Source organism: Ovis aries, chromosome 2 (assembly GCF_016772045.2).
Source record: "Ovis aries strain OAR_USU_Benz2616 breed Rambouillet chromosome 2, ARS-UI_Ramb_v3.0, whole genome shotgun sequence".
Taxonomy (NCBI): domain Eukaryota; kingdom Metazoa; phylum Chordata; class Mammalia; order Artiodactyla; family Bovidae; genus Ovis; species Ovis aries.
The window spans coordinates 203,439,138-203,465,467 of NC_056055.1; the positions used below are offsets into that span (position 1 = coordinate 203,439,138).

Below are 26,330 nucleotides of genomic sequence, written 5' to 3' on the forward strand. Positions count from 1 at the left end.
TTTTAGTTAAAATTTTTTTTAATCAATTTTTATGAGGACTATAAATTTCTCTTTTTGCCTAACCACTTAAAATATATCCTTTAAAGGGGGAAGAAATAAAAGTAAGTGAGGGGACTTCCCTCGTGGTCCATTGGCTGACTCCATGTTCCCAATGTAGGGGACCCAGGTTTTACCCCTGGTCAGGGAACTAGATCCTATATGCTGCAACTAAGTGTTCGCATGTCACAAGTACAGATCCCGCATGCTGCAATGAAGACCTGGCACAGGCCAACAACAACAACAAAAAAAAGAGTACGTGAGGAAATAAAAACATAACCATCAGATTTTGGGAGTTTCATAATGTGTCAGAAATCTTCATCTTGATCAAGCTAGAGAATTTCACCCAATTTACATATTGATCTCTTTTTTATCTTCATAAAAGCATTTACCATACTTACTTCATATATTACATCATTTCTTCCTCCTTTCCACTATCCTTCAAAGTGAATCGCTTATTCTTGCTAAGGTTAATGAATAGCATAATAAAATGTATGATTCCAAACAGTTACAAAAGCTAAAATCACCTAGTAGCTTACTTTTCCAGCTATATAGTGGGTTGTGTGGCAGCCTGGGCTGTGTGAGAGAGTTGTGAATGATAGAGTGGGGCTGACCTGGTCTTACAGATTAATAGGAAGCTCTGTGACCCTTGTCTGTGCTCAGGGTCCTATGGTCTCCATAGGCCACAGGAGACACTGAGACATGATCTGTTTGCTCAGCCATGAACCACATCCATTTGGCTGCAGTGCCACAAGAGTTTCAAAGCTCAACATCTAGCAACTCCTTGAAGCCCCAGGCTGTTTTCTCTGATGTCCCACACTCCTTTTCACTTCATCTTACTTACTGAAAGCTAACTCCTGCCACAAATATAACAAGCCCCATTTCTTCAGGCCCTCAGCACAATGCTTATACTCAATTTACAATTTACCTCATTCCATTTTTGTTGCTGTTGTTCAGTCACTAAGTCATGTCCAACTCTTTGGACCATATGATTGCAGCACACCAAACTCCCCCACCTTCTGGAGTTTGCTCAAATTCATGTCCATTGAGTGGGTGATGCTATCTAATCATCTCATCCTCTGCTGTCTCCTTCTCCTTTTGCCCTCAATCTTTCCCAGCATCAGGAGCTTTTCCAGTGAGCTGGCTCATTGCATCAGGTGGCCAAAGTATTGGAGCTTCAGCTTCAGCGTCTGTTCTTCCAATGAATATTCAGCATTCATTTAGGATTGACTGGCTTGATCTCCTTGCAGTCCAAGGGGCTCTCAAGTGTCTTCTCCAGCACCATGATTTGAAAGCATCGATTCTTCAGCACTCAGCCTTCCTTATGGTCCAACTCTCATATCCGTACATGACTACTGGAAAAACCATAGCTTTGCCTAGACGGACCTTTGTCAGTAAAGCAATGGCTTTCTAATATGCTATCTAGGTTTGTCATAGCTTTTCTTCCAAAGAGCAAGCATCTTTTAATTTCATGGTTGCAGTCACCATCCACAGTGATTTTGGAGTTCAAGAAAATAAAATCTGTCACTGCTTCCACTTTCCCCCCATCTATTTGCTATGAAGTGATGGGACTGGATGACATAATCTTATATACATATATTTTTATATTGAGTTTTAAGCAATCTTTTTCACTCTCCTTTTTCATCTTCATCAAAAGGCTCTTTAGTTACTCTTCACTTTCTGGCATTAGAATGGTATCATCTGCATATCTGAAGTTGCTGATATTTCTCTTGGCAATCTTGATTCTAGCTTGAGATTCATCTGGCCTGACATTTCGCATGATGTACTCTGCATATAAGTTAAATAAAGAAGGTGACAATATACAGCCTTATCGTACTCCTTTCCCAATTTTGAACTAGTCTGCTGTTCCATGTCTGGTCTAACTATTGCTTCTTGATCTGCATAAAGATTTCTCAGGAGACAGGTAAGGTGGTCTGGTATTCCCAACTCTTTAAGAATTTTCCGCAGTTTATTGTGATCCACACAGTCAAGGGCTTTTTAGCATAGTCAGTGAGGCAGAAGTAGATGTTTCTCTTCTGGAATTCCCTTGCTTTTTCTATGATCCAACAGATGCTGGCAACTTGATCTCTGTTTCCTCTGCCTTTTCTAATTCTAGTTTGAGCATCTGGGAGTTTTGGGTTCACATACTTTTGAAGCCTAGGTTGGAGAATTTTGAGCATTACTCTGCTAGTATGTGAAATGAGTGCAATTGTGTTGTAGTTTGAATACTTTTTGGCATTGCTCTTCTTAGAGACTGGAATGAAAACTGACTTTTCTAGTCCTGTGGCCTCAGCTGAGTTTTCCAAATTTGCTGGCATATTGAGTGCACTTTAACAGCATCAACTTTTATGATTTGGTGTATGTATGTATACAATAAATTTAGTTAACACCCATCATCTCACAGTTAAACACTTTTTTTTCTTTGCTATAAGAACTTTTAAGACCTATTCTCTTAAAAATTTCCTAGAAACGTATCATAGGAAAACTGGTAAAAATGGTCATGGCCTGTCTGGTTTAGCTCCTGAAGACTGGGGTAGGGGACATTTCCAAGTCAGGTCTGAACAGAGTGCTGAGAGCCAGAAATAGGAAATCCTTTCCAAATGGATTGTGCAATTACAAAGAACATGTACATAGATTAAAATTCAAGGGGATTGTCAATCCAGGAAGGCAAAGAACATAAATAGGACAATTCTGGACAGTAAATGACAGACCATCTGAATGAGAGCTGGAGACAGCTGGTATTGTCTGAGGCTGGATCTCATGTTTCAGGGTTGATCTGATTCATGTAAAGAGTCTGGAATGGAGCAGACCCTAAACTTCATATTTTGTCGAAGTTCCAGGAATACCATGTCTATTGTTCAGTCAGTTTTGGTCCAAAAGGAAAGTTGTGGGATAGATTGATCAGTCAGTCATTTCATATCACTGGTTTAAAGCAACTTTGCATATTATTTGGTACCATGTTATTTCATGTTTCTTGTATTTGTGTTTCATTGAGTTTCTTTGATCTATGGGTTTATAGTTTTTATCTAATTTGAAGTTTTCAGTCACTGTTTATTCCAGTGTTTTTTTCTGCCCCAATTGCATATATATTGGGTTGCTTAAAGTTTTATTAAACTTTCCTGATAGTTTTTTTTCTTCATGTGTTTCATTTTAGATAGTTCTGTTGTTTTGCCTTCAGATTCACTAATGTTTTCTTTTTGCATATTTCATCTGCTGCTGCTGCTACTGCTACTGCTGCTAAGTCACTTCCGTCATGTCCGACTCTGTGCAACCCCATAGACGGCAGCCCACTAGACTCCCCCGTCCCTGGGATTCTCCAGGCAGGAATTCTCCACTGGAGTAGGTTGCCATTTCCTTCTCCAATGCATGAAAGTGAAAAGTGAAAGTGAAGTTGCTCAGTCATGTCCGACTCTTAGTGACCCCATGGACTGCAGCCTACCAGGCTCCTCCGCCCATGGGATTTTCCAGGCAAGAGTACTGGCGTGGGGTGCCATTGCTTTCTCCGTCATCTGCTGCTAACCACATGCAATATATTTTTCACCTCAGACATTGTAGTTTGCATCTAGGATTTTAATATGGGTCTTTTAAATCTTTCATATCTTGACTGAACATGCTCAATATTTCCTCTATCTTCTTGAACATATAGAATAGTATCTGTTTTAATATCCCTGTCCTCAACTTCTCTAATCTGTGGTTTTTCTGAGTCTGATTTTATTGATTGATTGTTGTCTTCATTATGGTTTGTATTTTCCTGTTTCCTTGCATTTTCTTGTAATTTTTGAGTTAAGTGCTAGACATTGTGAACTTTACATTTCTAGGTGCTGGATGTTCCTGTATTTTTGAGTTTTAGTCTGGAAATGTAGTTAATTTAATTTATAAATAGTTAAATCTTTAAAAAATATTTATTTATTTATTTGGCTGACTCAGGTCTTAGTTGCAGCATGCGGATCTTTGTTGTGGTGTGCAGACTTTCTAGTTGCAGACATTGCATAGTTGCATAGGCTTATTTCCCTGACCAGGGATTGAACCCACATTCCCTAAATGGCAAAGCAGAGTCTTAAGCACTGGACCACCAAGGAAGTCCCAAAGAGAAATCTCTCTGAGCCTTGCTCTTCAGCTTAGTTATATGGAACTGTTAGTCTAGGACTAATTTTTCTCTACTACTTAATGAAACACAAATTAAAAAATTTCCCATTTTGTGTAATATGAATTTGAACTATTTTTTTCCTTGTATGAGCTTTGAGAATTGTTTCCTTTGCTCCTGTCAGGTAGTTCTTCCCCAGAGTTGTGTGATTTCCTTCCTCATATGCACTAATTAGTATTCAGCTGAAAACTTGAGGGACACTCTCACCTCTGGGACTTTGCCCTGTGAACTCTAGCCACTGTGGCTCCCCAGACTGTCTCCTCAATTTAAAGAGACTACCAGTAGAGGGATGTATGACCATTAAAACAAAAGATAATTAAATTCTAGTTGACAAAAAGAAGCAAGTCAAAGACAGAACCATTATTTAAGGGACAAACAAAAGAAAGGAAGTCTGTAAAGAGACTGAGAAGGAAAGATCAGAGAGGCAGGAGATACATCTGGAGAGAGTTGGTTCCTAGAAGGGAAGAAAGGATTGTTTCTGGTTTCTTCCCCTGATGGGTGAGGTTGGTCTGGTGGCTTGTGAAGGCTTTGTGCCTGCATCCTGGTGGGAGGTGAGTTTTTTCCCTCTGATGGGCAGGGCCATGTGAGGTGGTATGTTTTGGGGTGTCTGTGGGAAGCCCTGTCTGCTGGTGGTCGGGTTTGTGTTCCTGTCTTGCTTGTTGTTTAGGTGAGGTGTCCAGTGCTGCAGTACTGCAGGCAGTTGAGTGGTGCCAGGTCTTGGATTTGGGTGGAGGCCTTTGTGGGAGTTCTCTCTGAGTAATACTCCCTGGGGTCAGAAGTTCTCTGCTGCTCTAACATCCTGGACTCAGCGCTCCCATCCCAGAGGCTCAGGCCCAACTTCCGGTCAGGGAACCAAGACCCCACAAGCTGTCATGGCAATAAAAGGGATTAAAACAAACAGACCAAAAAAAAAAAAAGCAAAATACAAAACCCAGACAAAGGGTAAAAGAAAAATCAGGCAGATAGAAACAAAAACAAAGGAACATACATACACACACACCCATATATACACAAAAGAAATCAAAACAGACCAAGGAAAACAAAACCCAAGAGAGTCCAATAAAGTCAGGTCAGTTCTTTTGACCTGATGAACAAAAGAAACAAAAATTAAATCAATCAGTTAAAAACAAAACTAACTAAAACAGAAAACAAAACCAAAGCAGAGTGCCAACTGAACAATAAAGCAAAGAAAACAAAACAAACAAAAATGGTGGGGGTAAAAGAGACAAAAGAGAAATGCAAAGTTAAACAGAAGTATGTAAAAAAGATCCACATATATTAAAGAAAAACAACAACAACAAAAAGAACCCCCAGAAAACAACAACAACAAAAAACAAGCCAAAAAAGCACAGAACAGCAGAAAGCTAAACAGAAATAGACTGTATAAAAGAAAAAGTAAGATTTAAAAGAATCTCAAAAACCTAAATAGAAATAATAATAGTAATAAAAATAAAAACTACAACAGAGAAAAAAGAGAGAGAGAGAAAAAAAAAGGAAAAAAAACCAGAACCCACAACAGAAGGAATCAAAACATAAGAATAATAATAAATATTTTCTCAGGGATCAGCTGTCAGCATCCTTTCCCTTCACTGTGAGCCACAGCCCATCTCCACTTCCCTAGGAGGCCCTCCAGTGCTGGGGAAAGCAGGTCGACCTGCTGTGAGGACAGACTCTGATCTGGCCCTGCTACTGGGTATGCTTGTCTCCAGTGTCTGCAGCTGCCAGAGCTAGAGGGTTTTCTTTTCAGGGAACATTCTTTGTCTTCATATATTCCACAGACACAGGGTTTACCTAGTTGATTGTATGGATTTAATCTGCAGCTTGTGCAGCTGATGAAAAGGGTTTTAATCTTTTTCCTTAGGCACTCTGCCCCTGGAGCTCAATTGTGGTTTTATCCCCACATCTACCTGAGGGCCATCCATAAGAGTCTACTCCTAAGGCTGCCCTGGAGGACTCGGGTCCCCCCGAGTGATGACCAGGAGTGGAGATGGCATGGCTGCTTGGATCGGGGAGACTCCCAGAGCACCAGGCGCCATGGGCTCAAGGGATACGACTCTAATAGTCTTTTCTAGCTTCTGGCAGCTGGTGTTTGAAGGGCTGCCCTCTCTGGGATCCTTCTCTACTGCTCAGGGGCCAGTGCTGGTAACGTGGGGAGAGAGAGGCTACATAGACGGCTCCACCCCCTGCATGTAACTTACCAGTAGCGCCCTGCTTCCGGAGCCGCCCTGTTTCCCTTCAAAGGCTGTTTCCCTTAAATCCTGCTGCAGATTTCCTCCTTTCCTTCAGGTCATCTCCTCGGAATCAGTAGCAGTCCTCGCCCTGGGTTTGCTCTCCAGTCTACATGCTCCAGCTCCCAGCTGCCATGCGCCATCGGTGGACGTGCATCCTGGGACAGGTTATGTAGGGCCGCGGCTCGGATTGTCTGTGTGGTTTTCACTCTATTCGGACTGTCATGGATCAGCTGCTTCACCCTCCGACAGCCCCAAATGCTTCCCTTTCTGTCCCAACTGATTCCTCCGGATGTGGGAATCTCTCCCCTGCTTCAGCTCCCCCAGCGCTTTCTCTCCTCTTCCTTCTCCTCTCTTTCTTTTGTCCTACCCAGATATGCGAGTATCCATAAAATCCTTTCCAGTGGTCAGGGACTCCTGCTAGTGTTCAGGCCGTGTTCTGTGAGAACTGTTGCATCTATAGATGTATTCTTGATACATCCATGGAGAGAGATGTACTCCATGTCCACCCACTCCTCCACCTTCTTGAGTCCCTTCTGTTTCTTCCTTTTTTACTGCTGACTACTGTTTCATTTTATAGATACACTCCCATGGTTTATCCATTTGCCTTTTGGTGAGTATTTAAGTTATTCCTAGCTTTGGATTATTATTAGAGGAGCTGCTATAAAAATTAATCTGCAAGTCTTTGTATATATATTATATATTATTTCTCTTGAGTAAGTGCTTAGGAGGGCTTTTGTTTTATTATATGCTAAGTGCAGCCATGAAATTAAAAGACGCTTACTCCTTGGAAGGAAAGTTATGACCAACCTAGACAGCATATTCAAAAGCACAGACATTACTTTGCCAACAAAGGTCTGTCTAGTCAAGGCTATGGTTTTTCCAGTGGTCAAGTATGGATGTGAGAGAGTTGGACTGTGAAGAAAGCGAAGCACCAAAGAATTGATGCTTTTGAACTGTGGTGTTGGAGAAGACTCTTGAGAGTCCCTTGGACTGCAAGAAGATCCAACCAGTCCATTCTAAAGGAGATCAGTCCTGGGTGTTCTTTGGAAGGAATGATGCTAAAGCTGAAACTCCAGTACTTTGGCCACCTCATGTGAAGAGTTGACTCATTGGAAAAGAGTCTGATGCTAGAAGGGATTGAGGGCAGGAGGAGAAGGGGACAAGAGAGGATGAGATGGCTGGATGGCATCACCAACTCAATGGACATGAGTTTGAGTGAACTCCGGGAGTTGGTGATGGACAGGGAGGCCTGGCGGGCTGCAGTTCTTAGGGTCGCAAAGAATCAGACATGACTGAGCAACTGAACTGAACTGAACTGAAGTGTACTTTATAACAAATAGCCAAACTATTTTCCAAGTTTTATTGTGCTACATTTCTGCCAGTAATGTATGTTGTAGTTATTTCACATTCTCACTGATTCTTCGTATTGTCAACTGTTTGGATTTTAGCCATTCCTGTAGGCTTTTAATTTTCATTTCCCTGATAACTAATGATATTGAATAGTTTCTCATGCACTTATTGGCCGTTGCTTATCTTATTTTGTGAGGTAGCTGGGCAAAGTTTTTGCCCATTTAAAAAGTGAGTCATTAGTTTTATTATTCAGAGTAAGAATTCTTCATATATTCAGGCTTTATGTCCTTTGATGATATATATTGAAGCCCTAATCTATGGTTGCCCTTTCATTTCTTTAAATAAAACAAAACAAAACATTTATTTATTTATTTGGCTGCTCCAGGCCTTAGTTGTGGCACCCAGGATCTTTAGTTGTAGCATGCAAACTTTTAGTTTTGGTGTTTGGGGTCTTGTTGCCCGATCAGGGATCCAGATCCACACTCCTCAGTGGAAGTACAGAGTCTTAACCACTGGGCTGCCGGGGAAGTCCTATTTTTATTTTTTTTTAATGCGGATATTTTGAAGGAAAGATTAAAATTTTTGATTTGTAAATGTTTTCTGCTATGAGTTGTGCTTGTTTGTGCTCTAAGAAATCTCTGCCTACCCCAAAGTTTCAAAGATTTTTCTACTCTGTTTTCTTCTAAGAATGTTATAGTATACAGCAATGAAAATCAATGAACTGTACTGACATACTACACAGTAAATCTCAATGAACATAATATTGAGCATAAAAAGAAAGGCACAGATGAATATGGTTTGTTTTCATCCATATAGAGTGCAAAAATAGTAAAAACTAAGCTGTATTGTTTAGAGATGCATAGGTAAATGGTAAAACTTATAAAGTCAAGAAAATTCTTATCTCCAAATTTGAGATAGTGGTTATCTCTTAGGGGAGAACGTGGGTTATGATAAAGGATGGGCACACAGAGGCCTCTGAAATGATCCTATTTTGTGCCTTTGGGTGGCAGTTACATGGATGTTTGATTTACCATTCTTTATTAATATATGTATTTATGTTTAGTGCACATTTTTGAATTTGTTTGCATTTCACAATCTTCAAACATTCAAGGAGCCTTAACTAGATTATTATTCTTAACTCTGGGATTAAAAAAAAAGAAAAGAAAACCTTAATAGAAGGGTTGGAAAATAGAAAAAGTATCCCCCAAAATAGAGATGAAAGACAAATAAAAAAGGAGAAAATAGGACAAAAAGTACAGAGCAAGTTCAGGAGGGGCAATGTAAAAAAGAAGGAAAGAATGAAAGGAAGGAAGGAAAGTAAAAGAAACAGAGAAAAATGGATAGGAGAGATCACCAGCTAAATACTTAAAGTCTCCTAGAACTTAAGGATATATTTCCAGATTGAAGACTCTTGAGTGTGAAGCACAGTGAAGTCAAATAGTGGAGGTACAGCATGTACTGTGAAATTTCAGAATACCTAAGAATAATGAAAAGATGCTACATACTTTTTATACTAGTCATAGTCCTCCAGAAAAATAGGACCAATGATGTAAAAAAAGATTTAAAGTGATTTATTTTGAGGGATCGCCTCATTGGTTATAGAGACTACATCCTATGATTTGCAAGCTAAAAACCCAGGAAAGCCGGTGGTATAAGTCCCAGTCCAAGTCTGAAGGCCCAAGAATTGGGAACACTAACATTCGAAGGCAGTAGAGGATGGGAGAGAATACTTGCAAGTGAAAGTGAAAGTGTTAGTCATTCAGTCATGTCCGGCTTTTTTTGACCCCATGGACTAGCCCATCAGGTTCCTCTGTCCATGGAATTTTCCAGGCAAGAATACTGGAGTGGGTTGCCATTCCCTTCTCCAGGGAATCTTCCTAACTCAGGGATCAAGCCAGGGTCTCCGGCATTGCAGGCAAATTCTTTACCGTTTTCAATAAGAGACTTGTATCTAGAAAATATAAAAAATTCTGACAACTCAATAATAAAGAGACAAATAATTTTTAAATGGGTAAAGGATCTGAATAGACATTTTTCCAAGAAAAATATACAAATGACCAATAAGCTCATGAAAAAATGTTCAACATCATTAGTCATCAAGGAAATGCAAACCAAAGCCACAATGAGATACCATTTAATACTCACTAGGAAGGCTAGAATCAAAAAGTCAGATAATAACAAGTGTTGGTATGGATGTGGAGAAATTGGAAACTTCATATACTGTTAGTGGGGATGAGAAATGGAGTGGTCACTTTAGAAAACAGCCTGGAACTTCCACAAATGATTAAAATAGAGTTACTGTATAAACCAGCAATTCTACTCCTAGGTATAAACTCAAAAGAAATGAACATATGTCCATGAAAATACTTATACACAAACGTTTATAGCAGTATTCTAGCCAAAAACAACCCAAATGTCCCTTTACTAATGAATGTCTAAACAAAATGTGTTATATTCATACAAAGAAATATTCAGTTCAGTTCGGTTCAGTTCAGTCACTCAGTCACGTCTGACTCTTTGCGACCCCATGAATCGCGCAGCATGCCAGGCCTCCCTGTCCATCACCAACTCCCAGAGTACACTCAGATTCATGTCCCTCGAGTCAGTGATGCCATCCAGCCATCTCATCCTCTGTCGTCCCCTTCTCCTCCTGCCCCCAGTCCCTCCCAGCATCAAGAAATATTACCCAGCCATAAAAAAGAATAGAGTTACTGATACATGACATAATATGGATGAACCTTGAAAATCCTGTGTGTGTTAAAACCTACCTTGCACTCCTGGGATAAATCCCACTTGGTTGTGGTGGAAACCACACTTATTTTTAAATGTTATTGGATTCAGCTTGCTAGTATTTTGTTGAGGACTTTTGCATCCATATACATAAGATATTGCCTGCAGTTTCCTTTGCTGTGATGTCTTTGTCTGGTTTGGGTATTGTAGTAATAATGGTCTCATAAATTGAGCTGGAGAGTATTCCTTTCTTTTTATTGGTTAAATTGTGTCCTACACCCTTGTCCCTACCCCAGTACATAAAGCCCTAACTCACATTCTGTAGGTTGTCTTTTCATTTTCCTGATTGTATCATTTGAAGCATGAAAGGTTTTAATTTTGAGGAAGTCACATTTATCTATTTTTTCCTTTGTTAAGTCTTTGGGGTCATATCTAAGAATCCTTTGCCAAATCCAAGATCATTAAGTTTTACCCCTATGTTTTTCCTAAAAATGTATAGTTTTAATTCTAATGCTTCAGTCTTTGATTATGGTGGGAAATAGTGATCCAACTTTATTCTTTGGCCCATGGAAATATATTTGTCCCAGAGCTATTTGTGGAAAAGACTATTTCTCCCTTGGATAATCTCAGCACTCTTGTCTAAAATCAGTTGACTATACATATATGGGTTTATTTCTGGGCTCTTAATTTTGTTTCATTGATCTATATATCTATCCTTCTGCCAGTACCACACTATTTTATAATTCTTTTTTTTTAACTTATTCCTAAGTTTAGATGCCCTTTATAAAGTTGTGGATTCTCTGGTATCCATAGCCCTAATTCCTAGGACCTCACAATGTTACTGTAGTCACAGATAAGGTCTTTAAAGAGGTAAAGTTAAAATGAGGCTTTTAGGATGGCCCTAATCCAATATGACTGGTGTCCTTATACGAAAACATGCAGAAAGACAATGGCATACAGAGGAAACAGCTTGTTGGGACACAGCGAGAAGACTGCTATCTAAAGTCCAGGACAGAGCCCTCAGAAGTAACCAACCTTACTGATGTCTTGGCTTCAAACTTCTAACCTCTACAACAGTGAGAAATAATTGTCTGTTGTTTAAGTTTCCCAGTCTGTGGTGTTTTGTTATGGCAACTTGTTTTGCAGTGCATCCACTCCATGTGTGAGACTTCAAATTGGGGGGGGGGGCTCCCACATAAAATCCCAGGCTGCAAATTGATATCATAGTCAGTTTGCATGAAAAAAATGCAGTTCTGGCTTTTCTGTAACTTTTACAATGCCATTTGTTTCACTTTGTGAGGCACAAGATTTTCCAGACCCCAGAGGCTAGACAGGTCCACAGGGCTCAAGAAATTCCAGGACCCATTCCTTTTCTCATCTAAAGTGCCACTTGACTTGGTGGTAACAGTTGGTATGTTTGTAGGCAGGTATATAGTCCAGGAAGGGTCAAAAGTCGGTCGGAGGCATGCTCTCCTACTTCTGAAGCCTGAACAAGACAGTTTCCATTTTAATTTGTCTAACACAACCCCAGCAAACTAATACACTCCTCTTCTGTTTTTTGGAAGAGTACAGATTATTCTTAAGAGTCTGGTAGAATTTACAAATGAAACTGAGTCTGAGCTTTTCTTTGTGGGTAGATTTTTAAATTTCTTCACCTTTTAAAAATTAATTAATTATTTTTTTATTTTTGGCAGCACTGGGTCTTCATTGCTGCACAAGGGCTTTCTCTAGCTGTGGAGATTGAAGGCTGCTCTCTAGTTGTATAGATCTACAAAGTGACAATCTGAGTGATTGTCTATTTCTTCTTGAGTCAGTTTTGATAGTTTGTGTCTTTCTAGGAATTTGTCCATCTAGGTTACCTAATTTGTTATAGTATAATTATTCAGTGTCCCTTTATAATCCTTTTGGTTTCTGTTGGATCAGTAGTAATGTACCCTATTTCATTTCTGAGTAATTTGAAATTTCTTTTCCTCTTGGTCAATGTAGCCAAAGATTTGCAATTTTTTTCACTTTTTCAAAAAATTATTTTTGGGGACTTCCCTGGTGGCCCGCTGTTAAGAATCCACCTGCCAATGCAGTGGACATGGGTTTGAGCCCTGGTCTGGGAAGACTCCATGTGCTTCAGGGCAACTAAGCCCAAGAGCAGCAACTACTGAAGCCCAGGCCCTAGAGCACGTGCTCAGCAACAAGAGAAACCACTGCAGTGAGAAGTCCACAAAACACAACGAGAGAGTAGCCCCCACTCACTGCAACTAGAGAAAGCCTGAGCACAGCAATGAAGACCCAGCACAGGTAAAAAATATAGAAATTAATTAAATTATTAAAAATCAGCTTTTTGCTGGTTTAATTGATTTTCTCTATTGTTTTTCTATTCCACTTTAATCTGTATTATTTTCTTGCTTCTGGCTGCTTTAGGTTTTGTTTGCTCTTCTTTTAACCATATCTTAAAGTTGAAGTTTAGATTATTGATTTGAGATCTTTTTGCTTAATATGGACATTTAAAGTTATAAATGTCTCTCTAAGCACTGCTTTAGCTCTACTTCACAAGTTTTGAAATGTTGTGCTTGATTTTCATTCACCTCAAAGTATTTTCAGATTTTCCTTTTGATTTCCCTTTTGACCCACTGGTTACTTAGGAGTGTGTTATTTATTTTCCACAGACTTGTAAGTTTTACTCATTTTCCCTGTTATTGGCTTCTAATTTCATTTCACTGTGGCCAGAAAACATACTTTATATTATTTCTGTTCCTTTAAATTTATTGAGGTGTGTTTTAGAGCCTAGCAGATGGTATAGCCTGGATAATATTCCATGTGCACTTGAATGTATATTCCTATATAGTGATAATGTACGTTCTATTGTTGGGTGGAGTGTTCTATGGCTGTCAGTTAGGTCTAGTTGGTTTATGGCATTGCTCAAGCCTTCTATTTTTCTTTTTGACTATCTGTCTAGTTGTTCTATTATTGAAAGTAGAATGTCAAAGTTTTCAGCTGTTATTGTTGATTCTTCTATTTCTTATTTATTGTTCTAAGAACCATTGGACCTATGGAAGTCTCCATAGATTTTTTTTTTAATCCAGTCTAGCAAACTTTCCTTTTGATTGGATCATTTAATCTATTTTAATTCAATGTTATTATTGTTACAGCTGGATTTGCATGGCTCATTTTTCTTTTGGTTTTCTATTTGTCATACGTCTTTCTTATCCCTCTGTTCCTCTTTTGTTGCTTTCTTTTGCATTAAGGAACTATATTCTAATAAAGCATCTTAATTTCTTTAACCATTTTTCGCCATATATTTTTTGAATTGTTTCAGGGGTTGCTCTGAGGTTTACCATATGTAGCTTAATTTATCAGAAGCAGCTTTGGATTTACACCAGTTAGTTCCAGTTTTATATAGAAACTTTTCTTGTATATAGCCCTACTCCCTTCTTCCTGCACCACCACCGCTTTGTGGTATTTTATTATATATATACAGTATCAATTAATGTTATACAACCAACAATACATTGTTATTATACTACTTTACAGTCTGTAATCATTTCTTTATCCCAATGTAGCTTTTCTCCCACCCACCTCTTTTGTGCTATTAGCAAATATATTACACATATTAATTTTATGTTACAGGCACAATCATCCATTATATTTTTTTAAGAAAAATTCATTTATACTGTCTCTTCTAATTATACAATTGCCTTTTCTGATGTTTTGTTTTTCTTTTGGTATAAATTTGAGTTACTGTCTGGGATTATTGCTTTCAACCTGTTATTTGCTTTTGTCCTTTAGTATTTCTTGTAAGACACATCTGCTAGCAAAAATTCTCTCAGTTTTTGTTTGTTTGGGAAACCACTTCACCAGTTATTTTCATAAGATTGTTTCTTGGAGCACTAAGACTATATTATGATATTGCCTTCTGGTTTCTCTTGTTTTTCCTTAAAAGTTAGTTATTAATCTTAGTGGCATTAACTTGTAAGTCATGAGTCATTTTTCTCTTGCTGATTTCAAGATTTCTTCCTTTGACTTTCAGCATTTTTGCTATGTTGTGTTTGTAGATCTCTTGCATTCATCCCATTTGGAATTTGTTGAGTTTCCTAGATATGTGACATAGTTTTTCAATAAATTTAAAAAGGTTTTAGCCATTATTTCTTTGAATATTTTTTCTGTTCCTTCTTCACTCCCCTGTCCTTCTAGTATTCCTGTATGCACATGCTGGTGTGCTTAATGATGTCCACATTTCTCTGAGGCTCTTTTTATTTTTCTCTGTTCTTGGAAACATAATCTCTATCTATCTATCTTCAAGATAGCTTATTCTTTCTTCTGCCAGTTTGAGTTTCCAGTTAAGCCTCTAATAAAGTTATTTTAGTTATTGTACTTTTCAAATTCAGAAATTTCTGTTTGGTTCATTTCTATAATTACAGAGTCACATCCCTGCTCTAGGGGCTGATTATATCTCTATTGACATTTCTATTTGGTATGACATTATTGTCATACTTTAATCATGCTTTTCTTTAGTTTTGTGAACATGCTTATAATAGCTACTTTGAATTATTTTTCTGGTAAATCCAACATCCTGTTGCTCTCAAAGACAGTTTCTGTTGCCTATTTTCCCAGTGTTTGGGTCATACTTTCCTGTTTCCTTGCATGCCTCATACTTTTTGTTAGAAACTGGACATTTCGTTTTGTATTTTAAAAATTTAAAGTTTATTTTCTATTGGTATATAGCCAATTAACAGTTTTGTGATAGTTTCAGTTGAACAGCAAAGGGAAACAGGCATACATATACATGTATCCATTCTCCCCCAAACTCCCCACCCATCCAGACTGCCACATAACTTTGATCCACCTGCTATACAATAAGTCCTTGCTGGTTATGTTTTAAATATAGAAAGGTGTACAGAACACTGGACATTTTAGATAATATAGCAACTCTGGGCACTTGTTTCCTCCTCACTCACTGGCCTCACCAACCTCTTTTATTGTTTCGTGCATGCTTATTTATTTAGTGGCTGACTGGATTACTTAAGTGAAGTTTATCCCCTCCCACCTCCAACCCCTACCCCTTAAATTTTGCTAAACCTCTTCTGATGTTGTTATCTGGTATTATAGAAATTCAAGTAGGGCTCTGGGAAATGGAATATTTTCATTTCTAGTTATTTTTGCAACTTTCCTGTAAGTTTAAATATATTTCAAGAAAAAGTTAAGAAACTTAAAAAAATATCAGAAGAAAGTAGTTGTGAGGAATAAAGCATATAGCGCTTTTACATTTGCTATTTATTATTTTCCAGTACATCAGCAACAAACTACTAGTGCTTGTTGCTAGAGACAACTAGAACTGCTTGGTAAGCAACCGCCCAGAGTTCATAGCAAACACGTAGAGAAGTAAAAACAGGAAATAGCCGACACAGGGGCTGTGGCCTGGCACCGATTCTACTGGAAGGGCGGGAGAGTGGGGTCTCTGGGTCTAACATAGTGAATGTGGGACCATCAGACTTTTATAAAGTGAAAAGTTTTTATAGAGAGAGACAAGTCCAGGGAGAGGAAGGCCAGAGCGCTTGCGGACTGGACAGGAAAGCCACGTCTGCTTTCAGACTTTCGGTTTCTTTTTCTCCATCTTGCCTGCGGATTTTCAGGCGTCGGAGTGAAGTCTGGGTTGCCGCCAGAGGAGAGCCTCGCCGCAGGCTGGACGGTAGGTGCACCCCCCACCCCACCCCGACCCTCCCACGTTGCCTCTCGAGTTCACCCGGACTGGCGCTTCCTGGCACTGCGCCTAGGCGGGGGTGTGGGGCAGGGGGCAGGGGAGGGGTGGGACTTCTAGCAGGTGACTCAGTCCTGGAGAGAGAGAGATATATATATTATGTTCATGAATTTTTAAGTTTTTAATTGGAGGACAATTGCTTTGCAGCGTTGTGTTGGTTTCTGCGGAACAACAACCAAGAATCAGCCATAAGTATAGTACATCCGCTTCCTCTTGAGCCTCCCTCCCACCCTCCAGGCCCCCATCCCACCCCTCCAGGTCCTCACGGAGCGTGGGGCTGAGCTCCCTGTGCTATACAGCAGCTTCCCACTAGCTGTTTTACACATCGTAGGGTATAAATGGCAATACTACTCTCTCAGTTCCTCCCACCCTCTCCTTCCCTTCATAGATCTGTTATCTTCGGTTTGCCCCCAGGGCCCCAGACCAGCAGGAGCGCCCCGCGTCCCCAATTCCCTGGAGGGCCGCCCGAGTCTCCCAGGATCCCAGGTACCCGTTTGGGCGCGGGATCGCCCAGACTCAGAGACTCTCCCAACAGTGAGTTGCCCCATTGCTCTGGGGTTCTGCGGTGCCCCAGAACCGCAATTTTGGTTTCAGATCCCCAGGGTCTTGTAAACTTTGCTTAAGGACATCCCGAGGGTTGCTCCCTTCCGGGTGTGGCCTGATGAAAAGTTTGGCAGCCTTCCTTTGGCAAAGTTGATGAGAACTGGGACTTTCTGTGCTGTAGTGTGTGCCTCCGCAGGGCGACTGCTAGCACGGGAATTTTCACTCTTTTGCAATAGCCTGGTGAAGTAGGTTAGGGCTGCTCTTTCCTAAAGCAGGGTGTGATGTGTGTTTTGGCAAACTGGAAGAACAGCTTGCCTTAGGAAAGTTCGCAATGACTGATTGATAAGACTTTTTGTAGAGCCTTGAAATAAACTTGTTCCTACCTCCCCCGCGTTTTCCCTTAAAAGGAACTGGGGAATGTCTGGTCAGGGCATATTTTTTAAAATATTAACAGTGGAAGGCAATCGAACAAAGGCCACTGAAATTCAGAACAAGGTTTTTGTTGAAGGTTACAGGAAGTAAGTTCAAGGACACCAAGGTTCTCCAACAGTTTCATTTGCTGACATTTGAAATTTGTTTACACGTTGAGATGAAGAGCCAATAGAGAGCTTGCTGGACCCCGACAAAACATGATTTAAAACTAGGACAGGGCTCTGAGGGTTGACCTGCTTCAGGTAAGAGATTTCAGATAAGATAAACGGAGTTCTGGGTAATTTCCCTTCAGTGGCTCCCCTGAATAATCTTTAAAAAGTTTCTTTGGGAGAGCCAAAAAAAAAAAAAAAAAAGAAAAGAAACTTGGCCTAACTCCAACACTTAAAAAAGAAAAAAGACTAGGGCTTGTAAGGGAATTTTGACAGTGTCTGCCCTACAGAAGTTGCATTTTTAGTGTTAGCACTTGTTCTATTTATAGCTTCTGGGTTGGACATCCTGATTAAAATGGCTTTTCCTAAGGACTTCATGTTTTATATTTGAAAGTGATATTTGCACTTCATTTAACACTGTTATTTATCATCTGGCACCTGCTCTACAAGGTGAATCCACCTCACCTGCAGGCCTGCAAGGGCCCCTTGCCCCTGCCCCCTGGGAATCTTGCACAGTTGGGGTGTTGCAGGGGATAGTTGTGGGTAGTTCTTCTGAGTGGTGGCAGTGGACTTGTTCATAACTGTAAAGGAAGTATAGGTTTGGTCCCTGGGGTGACCTCAAGCCCCGTTACCAGCAACAGCTATGCCCACTGTTGTCTTGGCTTGAGACAAGTAATCCCCAACCACCCCCCACCCTGCCCCCACCCCACACACACACCCGCCCAACGCCAGGTATGTTCTTTGCCCACACAAGGGAGTCTACTGTCTGGAGAGACAGCATGTGATGTGCACCTGTAGAGTTTTTAAGGTGTGGGGGCAAAGAGCTCTGGAGCAGGAAGTTTGGTTTGGGCTGTGGTTCTGGCAGGCTGCCAGGCAGGAAGCCCACAGGAGCTTCATGCTTGCCTTGGAAGCCACCGCTTGGTGCGTCAGATGCTTTCCTCCAGTTTCTGTTCTGGCCCAAGTGTAGTAAGTCCCCAAAGTTCCATTCAGAGAGAATGTTGGTAAGTCCAGTTTGTTCCTAAGTACAATAAAGTTAGCCTAGGTACCCAACTAACACAATTGGCTATACAGTGGTGGTGGTGGTTTAGTCGCTAAGTCGTGTCTGTCTGACTCTTGCAAACCCATGGACTGTAACCTGCCAGGCTCCTCTGTCCATGGGAATTCTCCAGGCAAGAATACTGGAGTGGGTTGCCATTTTCTTTTCCATGGCTGTATAGTACTGTACTGTAATAGGTGTACAGTACTTTTCAAACAAATAATACATAACAAACACAAAACCAGAGCTTTCTGTTTTGTTGTTGCTCTGGGGTAAATGATATAGTCATTAATCTTTTTTCTTCTTTGGTTTTTTTTAAATCATCCATCCCTCAGTTTCTTTTTTTAAATTTTAATTTGTATTTTTTATGATAGGTCAAGAATTCTCTCACTTTTTTTTCTTTTGAATTTTGACTGCACCGAATGGCATGTGGGATCTTGTTCCTCAACCAGGGATAGGTATGATCCCAGGTGGCCTCAGCCTGCAGTGACTTGTAGGGGGACTTCTGTTCCCCGGCCAGAGGTTGAGGCTGGGTCACAGCAATGAGAGCAGCAAATCCTAGCCACCTGACCAGCAGTCAGTGACAAGGCCCTGGTCCTTTGGTTTTGAGGAAAAGAATTCCCACAAAGACAGAGAGTAATGAAACAAGTTAAAAATTTATTAGGAGGAAAAAGAGTACCATATGTGTGACTAGACGCACGGGCAGACTCAGAGTGAGAGTCCCTGAATCTTGCCCTTGTGGCAGTTTTAATCACTTTTATGAAGCATTTCTTCTGATTTTCCTGTGGCCAATTATTTTGATTTGCCAGGGTCAGAGTCTGTATTTGGTATATCTCAAGATCCTCCTCCCATGTGTGTGCATGCATTGTTAGCTAAAATAGGTTCTACTACAGAGATGTTTGGGTAGAATATCTCTTGGACTTCTTCTCTTTTGACCTCTAAATAGCCTTTCTGCGCATGTATAGTCTAAGAGGTCTCCTGACTTTGAGAATGAGAAATGTGTGGCCTGCACAGGGCCCAGCCTCCTCGCTGTCTCTTCTTTTAAGGACTAAGTGATATCATTTATATAGTAAACATTATACTAGTCCTGAAGGAGATTTATGTGGAATCATTTATGTGGAATCATTCAGGGAACCTCAAGGAGCAGAGAAACCTGAATTAGAAACCTGAATTAGGCTTTGAGAAAAGTTTGCCTGCGTGCTTGTTGTGTCCAGCTCTTTGAGACCCTTTGGACTGTAGCCCGCCAGGCTACTCTGCTCATGAAATTTTCCAAGCAGTAATACTGGAGTGGGTTGCCATTTCCTTCTCCAGAGGATATTCCTGACCCAGGGATAGAACCCACATCTCGTGAGTCTCCTGCATTGGCAGGTGGATTCTTTACCACTATGCCACCTGGGAAGCTGGAGAAAGATTTCGATATTAATTTGTAGAGGTGGAGAGTAAAGAGGACGTTCCAGATGGAGGTAAATATTCTTGCAAAGTTACAGAGTTAGGACAGAGATTAAAGTATTAGGGAAGGAGTGGGGGACAGTCCAGCTAAATTTAAGGGTTTACCTGCTATGTAAGTTTTCTGTGGCTGCCCTCAGTCTTCCTTTCTTAATTGTCCTGCTATTCTTGTCTTAGAGTTTCTGTTCACAGGGAATGAATCTCCTATCACTTTACCCATCTTCCTCCTGCTTCAGAACCCAAGCCTCTTGCATTGAAAGCACAGAGTTTTAAACAGTGGACCTTCAGTAGTGTTCCAAGAAAACATTTGAAAGCTTACAGTACAGTACTTTGAAAGTACAGTAGTACAGTAAATAGCTGGCCCACAGGGGCTGGCATCAAGTGAATATCCTGGGCTTGTAATATTGTACTACTGTATTTGATACAGTGTGTGTCTTCAGTCACTTAGTTGTGTCCAACTCTTTGTGACACCATTGGCTGTAGCCACCAGGCTCCACTATCCATGGACTTTTCCAGGCAAGATACGGGAGCAGCTTGCCATTTCTTACTCCAGGGAAGTTTCTCAAACCAAGGAATTGAACCTGCATCTCCTGCATTGGTTGGCGGATTCTTTACCACTGAGCCAACAGTGAAGCCCCCAGGGAGCCTCATCCAGTTCTTAAACAACAGCATTGTTACCCCACAGAATTGCAAAATCTTCCTTTCACAAGCTCTGTCTCCTGGATCTGACAACCAGGTTCTGAGCATGTTTCTTATTCTACCACCGTCTCCATCTTACTTCCTTTTAGATTATGTAAGGATGAGTAGGCATGACACAAGTGCCTGCCTGCTGGGGCCCTGTAATGATGACCAGTCTGTTCGAGGCCTAGGAGGGTACACTTGGCAGTCCTAGCCAGGACTCCACTACAACTTCATGTGGATGAGTGGGAGCTTACTGCATATGACAGTACTCAAGAAGAAAGTAGGTAAGGGAAGGGGGGTAATTTTGGGTGCTTGTGCTCTCTAGGGGAAGTTTGCCCTAGTGAAGATTTGCTTTGATTCAAGAGGAGTGGGCCAGTGCATTAAGCAGTTTTCCCTAGTGACTCTGCTTATGTTACAGTACAGTTAGATGACTCACCATCTCCTTTTGGTCTAGATTCTTTCTCCTTCTGGGATTATTTCATTCCCGCATTTTCTGCAGCCCATAGGAATCAGAGAAGTGATGTGAGGTAATGTTATGTTGAAATTTGTAGGAGTTTCCATGAGAGTCATGGGGCTGAGCTTCATCAAAGAAACTTTATAAGATATACCTTCTAATTTTATGTCATTTTATAATTGAGATAACTATAGCTTGTGGGCAATTTGCTGTAATTGAAATGTATGATTGGGAAGCCAAATATGATAATTTTTTAATGCATCCTCTTAGCCACTGATGGGCTTCCCTGGTGACTCAGTTGGTAGTGTGGGAGACCCGGGTTCAGTCCCTGGGTCGGTAAGATTCCCTGGAGAAGGGCATGGCAACCCACTCCAGTATCATTGCCTGAAGAATCCCCATGGACAGAGGGGCCTGGTGGGCTACAGTCTGCAGGGGTTGCAAAGAGTTGACACAACTGAGTGACTAAGCACAGCACAGCCACTGATACATTATGTATTTTCATATACATAATGTATCAGTGGTAAAAGTATGCATTAAATATTAAATTAAAAAATGAAACATATGAAAAATTAAAAATGTGCAATAAATAATTCTAAACTGGAATGCATTTGTGTTTCTGCTTTAATACATGGTCTTCTAGACCATTTCTGCAGCATTCCAGAAACCAGGACCCACGTGATGATCTCTTACTAAGCATGTTACTTTAAATAGTGGGCACAAAATGGCATTTTGTGCACTATCTTAGGGTTAAAATGCCTATGGATGGAGAAAAGCTGCTTTTGTTATATTGGCTGCTCAAAGTGCCGCACACAGAGCCCGCACCCACAGGTTCTGTACACAAATGGAGGAGGAGGAGAGGGGTCCTGTGGATGCACTGAACTCCTATAATGTGGTCAGGATCATGTAACCTTTTCTTCCTTTATCTCTTTAGAAGCTTCTGGATGACTCTCTCAGGCACTTCGTCTTCATATGTCAGTGGGGATTCCCAGACACCTGAACGTTCCAGGTTTACATGCTGTTCTCTGCAGCTGGCAAGGCAGGCTTCTCCACATTGCCACTCAGTTGTGTTGTATTGCTGGGAAATTACATTTGCTTGCATGCTGTGGCTCAGTGAACATGACCTTGCTTTCAGGCCATGCCATGAGCAAAGCAGTACAAAAAAGGGACTGTTAAGTGTATCTGTCCTGGAATAGGTTTAAGTATGCCGGGAACCAGTCATACTGGCAGTTATGCTACTGGGAACGTTACGTGCTTTTGATACCAGATGGTTTGCGGGCAAAGCTGGCATTCTGTGAGAAACATTGAAAAGCCTGATAAAGTGACATTTTACTGTCACCTACTGGGGCTATGCTGGGTGCTGCAAAGCTTTATATACATAATATGGTGATGGAACAAAGGAACTGCTGACTAAGTCTGGGTGAGTTCTTCCCAGAAAAGCTTTACATGTAGGAGACACTTCAGCTGGCCCTGCAAGCTAAGCATGGTAATCCAGGCAAAGGTGCAAAGGTGTGGGTAAGAACTCCTTGTTGAGGTTGGTTTGAAGCTGAATGTGCGAGGTGTGTTACTGAGAGGTAAAGGCAGGTGCCAGACCTGGAAGAGTCTTGAATGCAAAGGAAATTGGAACCTGCGCTGGGAGGTGAGTCATTGAAAGGTCTGAATTTAGGAAAGTGCTTTGGTCCAAGCAGAAACTTCAGAAAGTTCATTCTGATAGATCTCTTGGGAGATGGAGAGGCCACAGGCAGGAGGAATAGACAGGCTAGCATGAGAGATGGATGCTAGGGCACCCCCTCATTTAAGAAGCAGGTACGGAAAGAGTGCTGAGGGGTTGGAGAAGGTCAGAGGGAGACAGTGTAAAATGTAGTGGTGTGAAGTCAGCCAAGGCAGAAGAGTTTCAAGGAAGAGTATCAGAATGCTTGGGTAAAAAAAGACTTCCCTGTGACCATGGATTTGGCCACTAGGAGGCCACGAAGGCCTCTAGAAGAGCACCATCAGGTGAGGACACTCGGGTGAGGCGAGTGAGGCAGTCATTTCAGGCCCATCACTTAAGGGGGTGTGAAAAATCAAGATAAATAATATTTTAATGCAAGATTTTGAAAACATTGACATGAATGCCAAAAATCCATGATGGAGAAAATATCAGATTTCTCAATAAAGACAGTATCCACATTAATGATGTTTCCTTTGTTTCGGGTTCCAGTATGGCACTGAGTCTCACTGTGGAGAGGGTTTGGGGTGGAGGGGATACCAGTAGAGGCATCTTGAGTGAATTGAGACACTGAAGGACCTGAAGCATGCATTGCAGTCTCTCCCTTTCTGAAACCCCAGCTTCACATGAAGGGAGAAAGAGTGAAAGACTGGTTAAGTCTAGGGGATCTCAGGAGGAACAGGTTTTTTGTTTTCTTTATTTTTAAGATGGAAGAGACTGAACATGTTTACAAGCTGAAGGGGGAGGAGTCCCTGAAGGCAGAGAGAGATTGATGAAAGGGTGGAGACAAGAGGGCAAATGGGGAGTGGATGGCCCAGGAAGGTGTGGGACAGCAGGGGAAGGTGGAAGGTTGCAAGAGATCACTCGATCAACTGCAAGGTCGATCGATGAGAAGTGGCTCCAGTGTGTGGTGTTTGGATAGAAGAAAGCTGTGAGGGTGGAAGGGGTGAAGGGGCTTTTGAAAGGAACTGACCGCAGTCCTGAAATAGCATGCCAAGTAGCAGTAAGGGGCCAGCTGATGTTGAAAGTCACACAAGTGTGGGATGATTTTCCCCCTCCATTCAGCACGACTTCTACTCTAAATTTGTGAGTGTTGGACGCTCACCATCTGAAGATGGGATGCTGGCGTGACCATCCCTGTTTGTCAGTGAGGAATTTCCTGGGCAATGGAAATTTTAGTGCTCAAACTGGAAAGTTCTGGCATACCACAGTATTGCAGAGCTGGTGGTGAGGAGGCAAAAGGGCAAGAGAATCGAGGTGCTAGCCGGAAAAGGGTTTGTAGCCCTTGCTTCTAGGTCCTATCTGGGAAGCTAAGAAAGTGAGGCCGTTGCCTTGAAGCGAATTCTGAAACTCTATTCACTCATTCAAGTACTAATTGAGTGCTTGCTAGGAGTCAGGCACTGGGGTCTATGCAGAAGATCTAACCACAAAGAAGACAACAATGTTCTTTTGGGATAGCCTTCTGTCAGTTGGTGTCAGTTGGTGCTCAGGACCCGTTCTCATTTAGGTCTAGAGAGTTCAAAACCACAAACTGCATTTCCCAGACTCCTTTACAACCAGGATGTGAATTAAGGTACATGTGGGCAGGATCTGTAAACAAGTGGAGGAGAGACCAAGTAACTGGCTGCTCTTGGTTTCCCTGCTGGCAAGCATGGCGGTGGTGATGGGGTTCAAGCAGCACATTGTTAAATCCAGTTACCAGCTGTGGGGACAGAGGAGGCAGATGGGGGGCTGATTGACCCTCTGATCTTGGGATCATTGACTGAGCTGTTGTTTTTTTTTTTTTAAGATTTCTTTATTTTATTTTTGGCCATGCTGGGTCTTCCTTGCTGGATGCGAGCTTTCTCTAGTTGTGGTGAGCAGGGGCTACTCTTTGTTGTGGTGTGCAGGCTTCTCATTGCAGTGGCTTTTCTTGTTGCAGAGCACGGGCTCTAGGGCACATAAACTTTAGTAGTTACAGCACATGGGATTAGTTGCTCCTCGGCCTGTGGGATCTTCCTGGACCAGGGATCGAATCCATGTTCTCTGCATTGGCAGGAGGATTCTTAACCACTTGGCCACCAGGGGAGCCCCGAGGTGTTCTTCAGCTCAGTGCTACTGTTGACAGCCTCCTGCGTCCCCACTGCCTGGGCCAAGACGAGGTCTTTCTGGGAGCCCTGGCAATCTTTCTCAGAAGCTCAGTTAGGAGACCATTCCTCAAGTCCTTACAACACTTTTGTAAGCACCTGTATCCACCTATATCAATGTTTTTTCTGCTCAAAACACCTGGAGTGGTTTCTTCTTCTAGAAGCTGACACCCTTTCCCTTTCCATTAACCAGTGGAAAGGAACCCTCATGACTTACATCTGCTTTCTTTAGTGTATTCAGTGATCATTCGCAACTAGTTGAGAAGTGAAACTGGAACTGCTCTGACTCTGAAGGTGGGGGACAGTTTGTACCATTGTGGAAATTTTGTGTGGGTGAGGAGACGAAGGAGAGACAGTCATTAAATTAAAATTTGCCAGAGAGGAGGTGACAGAAAGGGGAATTCCTTAAAAATTCTACAAACACACACACAGCTGCCAGTTTTGCCCTGCTGGGAAAGGTGAATGACTTAAGACGGTGGGCGTGAAAGAACACTAACAGAAGTCTCAGTCAGTCCGGAGGGCTGGGTGTTTGAAAGAAGGAAAGAGAAAGAATTGGGCTTGGACAGCTCCTTTGTCTCTAAGTGAGGTGAAGCCATTGACTTCAGAGGAGGTGTGTGGTGCTGAACTAGGAAGCTCAGGCAGGACGGGGCTGGTAAGTAATGAGCACTCTCCTTTCACCAAACTCTAAAGAACTCATTCTACCTGCCACCCCCCTCCCCATCCCTTCTACCCTATCTTTAAAAAATAAATATTTATTTGATTGTGGCTGTGCTGGGTTTTTGGCATTGCTGACTTTTCTCTTGTTTTGGAGAGCAGGGACTATTCTTTAATTGCTGTGCATGGGCCTCTCCTTGAGGTGGCTTCTCCTATTTGGGACAAGTGGACTCAGTAGTTGCAGCTCCTGGGCTCTAGAGCACAGGCTTAATAGTTGTGGCACTGGGGCTTAGTTCCTTTGTGGTATGTTGGATCGTCCCAGATCAGGGATCAAACACAAGCCTCCTGCATTGGCAGGTGGATTTTTTATCACTGAGAAACCAGGGAAGCCCCCCTTCTACCCTATCTCTTGAATCATGTTAAATAAAATTGGGCTTGTGTTTTTTGATGGTAACTTTGAGATGCTTCTAGGCTGTCTTGTTCTAAGGATTGTCTATGTATATACCAGAAAAGCTCTGACAGCATTTTCAATGCTATGAGATACTTTCTATATGGCATGCTCTGGTTGTTTTCATGCAGGACTTGTTAACTGAACTGGTAAGGGCTAAATGCAGTAGAGAGAGAGAGAAACTCCTTTTTTCCGTTCAAGAACGTATAGGGTTTCCTTTTGGCTCATTATAGTCTTCTAATTTTATTATGCTGTGGTCAGAGAATGTGGTCAGAGATGTATTTATTTTACTGTCTGTATATCTATTGCTGAGCTTATGTAGTAAAATAATACAAATTTAGTCACTTCCCCTCTGTATTTTTATTTAGTGACGTTCTGTTAATCCCACAATAGAAACCACTTTTCTGTGTTAATTA

At 41.4% G+C, this 26,330-nt stretch overlaps 1 protein-coding gene across 31 annotated transcripts in view; it reads left to right on the forward strand.

Annotated features, from left to right (window-relative positions):
- Positions 1–6,464: 6,464 nt before the first annotated feature.
- The window catches only part of CFLAR (CASP8 and FADD like apoptosis regulator), a 65,385-nt gene continuing 45,519 nt past the window's right edge, over positions 6,465–26,330 (forward strand). For 5 of the 31 annotated variants that reach the window (XM_027965080.3, XM_060410203.1, XM_060410220.1 and 2 more), the window contains exon 1: positions 15,873–16,171. The gene's annotated coding sequence lies outside the window, so the exon portion shown is untranslated. Of the gene's footprint in view, positions 6,576–15,872; positions 16,172–16,628; positions 25,465–26,330 lie in introns of those variants that run through there. The other 26 variants (XM_012142312.5, XM_060410213.1, XM_042244955.2 and 23 more) reach the window with 12 other exon arrangements.